Source organism: Ostrea edulis, chromosome 2 (assembly GCF_947568905.1).
Source record: "Ostrea edulis chromosome 2, xbOstEdul1.1, whole genome shotgun sequence".
NCBI lineage: Eukaryota > Metazoa > Mollusca > Bivalvia > Ostreida > Ostreidae > Ostrea > Ostrea edulis.
In genome coordinates, this window is record NC_079165.1 from 46,018,839 (window position 1) to 46,022,799 (window position 3,961).

The window sequence follows — 3,961 nt, forward strand, 5'->3', positions numbered from 1 at the left end:
ACACCTGAACTCAAAACCCTTAACCCAATACCAATTTTCATACATATTGAACAAGGCTTTACACAGGTTTTGTTTTTTTTGTTTGTTTTTTTTTACATATTCAATCATCTGACTCTTGAGTACCATTCATTTTTGATGGGAGGGGGGGAGGACCTACTTCTATATCAAAGGGGGCATCTATTAGTTACCCAGATATTACTGCACAGCAAAGGGCTTATTCAGGCAGAATGGGGTTCTTATATCTGACGTTAGCAATACATTCAGCAATGCATTGCATCACTTTTAAAGTATTAAATGTAACATTTCTTAACCTACATTCCCCTGATTCAAAAATCACCAACCCCCAGACAGTATCTTGTACTCTTCAAACTGTAGTTTAATGGGGTGGAATTCATCTTTTTCATTGTTAATGCTTGTCATGTGTCAATTTTGCGAGTGCAATTTGTCATTCAAATTGCATTGGCAAAATAGAAATTTAATGGTTTTCATCAATTGTGCAGTCAGGCAAATTATTCAGTGTGGTACCATCTGTACTTCAATGTTCTGAAGCATTATCTGCGCTTTCATATATATACTTTTATCTATCTATTTATCTACCTATCTATCTATCTATCTATCTATCTATCTATCTAGAGAGAGAGAGAGAGAGAGAGAGAGAGAGAGAGAGAGAGAGAGGTACCATCTGTACCAAAATATATCTATATATATAGAGGGGTACCATCTGTACCAAAATTATCTGCATTTCTTTAGTGTTGAAGCACCATCTGTGTTTCCATATTTATATAAATTAGTGATACCATCTGTATCCAAGTTAGTTATGTATTTGTTTTGGGGCTGCAAAATTGCCGCCCCACCTTGGTTGTGGCGGATGGGTCTTGGGACGACGTCCCGTGACCCATTTGGCATAATTTTGCATAGATTGCTGTCTCCGGGGGGTACTGTTTTTTCCAGCCCCCCTGGATCAAGATGGCACTTCTATTGCTGAATGTTTATGCTGCCAAATATTTCTCATCGGTGCATACATTTGTTCATTATTTATATTTTCCTGATGTATTTTATTTCTATTAAATGGCCATGACAAGCACGCCAAAACACAATTTTGCTTATTCAATTGTTATCAACTTGTACCTTTGTTTAAGGGTTATTTTTTATCAATGTGTTCTGTCGTTGTTTATATTGAAACCGTCACAAAATAAATTGAATTAAATTGACACGGGGCCTCGGGTTTTGTGGTCTCATTCAAATGACCGCCCCATTAAGTCGCCTCTTACGACAAGCAAGGGATACTGAGGACCTATTCTAATCCAGATCCCCACGGGAGAAAATTAGGGAAAAAAAAACCCTTTTTGAATAGGATTATAGGAACTTGGAATAGCCTACCACAGAGAGCAATTTCATCTGATACTGTGAAAAACTTTGACATCAAGTTAGAAAACTGGGAAAACGAAGACTTTACAGCCATATGTAAGAAATATAACCGATAGAAGTTCCGTTAGTCGTGCGTCAGTCATTACAACACCGAGGCGGACACAGTGGCCTCAAAATGGCGAGCATCCAATGACGTTTCTAATTTCTAACTCTTCTATGGGATGACACCACCAAAATATAAATAAATCAACACACTCTTCTATGGGATGACACCACCAAAATATAAATAAATCAACACACTCTTCTATGGGATGACACCACCAAAATATAAATAAATCAACACACTCTTCTATGGGATGACACCACCAAAATATAAATAAATCAACACACCCTTCTATGGGATGACACCACCAAAATATAAATAAATCAACACACCCTTCTATGGGATGACACCACCAAAATATAAATAAATCAACACACCCTTCTATGGGATGACACCACCAAAATATAAATAAATCAACACACCCTTCTATGGGATGACACCACCAAAATATAAATAAATCAACACACCCTTCTATGGGATGACACCACCAAAATATAAATAAATCAACACACCCTTCTATGGGATGACACCACCAAAATATAAATAAATCAACACAGTTGCTTTATCCTCTAGCATAACAAAACAGTGTCCTTTTGGAGGAACGAAATCGTCATTATTTTTTTTAACTCCAACTCTTTTCTGCATGCATAGATTTGAAGGATAAAAATTTGTAATTTTCCATAAAATGTTTATACATAGGAAATGTTCACCAATAATATGACATGCAATGTACTATCGACAAAAATAAGGACTTCCGGAAGTAGTATAGCTAACGTGTAGCGTTGTTAGTGTCTCGTGTACAAGTGATTTGATTTTGAGTGAATACAGAATCGTAAATTGAATTGCTTATTAATGTTACCTTCACACTCACGGATTTTTCTTACGGATCCTCACGTATTCCACAAATCCGTAAAAGTACACGGATTGTTACGATTTAGACACTTTAAAGAGCTGTTTAAGAAGGTTTTAAAAGTATTTACGAGCCATTTACGGTTTATTACGAGTTCTTGCGATGCATTTACGGCACACATTTACGATTTGTTCCGAGTGAACACGGATAAATACGAGCAAATTACGACATTTTACGAGCTTTTTAGGGATTGTTACGAGTATATTACGGACATTTACGATTAGCTTAGCTTTTACGTGTTAATCCTTGCCTATTTTCTTGGTGTTCTGTGATTGCATAGGCCTATTGATTTTTATTTGTATTCAGGTATAATTTCATCTTCAGTGTCTTGAAAGAAATTAATTTTTCAATAACGCAAAGAAAAATGTAGTTAACAGTATGATTTAAAAAAAAAACATTTTTGACACGGGAAGGAATTGAACCCCGGATCTCCCAATTGGAGTACGGGCTCTCTACCACTAAACCACGACGTCTATGACGTCACTCGCTCAAAAATCCTTCATACATTTACTTGCCCTAGTTAACGTTCTACTTTCGATATATCGGCAATAGTTTTAGTTATATCAATGCATGTTCTATAAATTCTTTTCATTTTGATCTTAGTAATTCTGTTGGTGTCGTCTAAATAAAAACTTTCTATAGCATTGAAGGTCCGATTTGTCGGACAGCAGATTCGTTTGTTTACGCATCAAAATTCTATAGCTTTTAGAATTCCTGCACAAACTTGTGATAAAAACACCGCATAGGGTTGTATTCTGCATGGAAATGATGTAGACTCAACATAAGTATATTGTTTTAATTTTTCAAAGCAACATAATTAATAAAATACCCACAACTCTCACAAAAATAAATAATTCCGGATTGCTCTTGATTTAATTCAAAGTTGATATTCATCAACAGCACACCTTTCGATCCAAAAAATCGTTCGTGCAAAATTTATTTGTATTGATAGATTTTGATAGACTACAGTCAGTTTCTGGATCGAAGGTCGTGTTTTATATGAATTATATGACTAAATTTGAAAAAAAGTGGAGAATTTTGCAGAAAACCAGACCGATACCGGTTTTGTCTTGTATAGAATTCCACAAGCTGACGTTTTGGCGGGGAAATCTTGGCACGTCGCGATGATATAAAGATTATATTATCAAATGATAACAATTTTATTTCAATTCATTCTGCTTTATTTTTTAACACACCACTGGGCCGATATAGCTAAACATGGTCTTAGTCCTTTATATGTTTTAGCAATGGTATAAGGCCTGTACAGACTGTTCTACGGATCATACTGTGAATTATACACGCACGCACACACACATTCCAGAAATCTACACTAGTAGTGTTATGAAATATCACAAAGCATATCAAATGAAATTTACTAAAATAAAATTCATTTTAATCATTTATTTTAATCTATTTAAAGTATTTTGGACATAAAGTCTTTTGGAAAAATACAATCACATTTGACAATTCAGTAAATTCACAAACATTTATTACGAGAACCATCACCATCATTATCAAAATAAATACAACACTCTTGTCACATCTCGAAGGACACACCCCCTTGTGTGCAAAAGCGATCA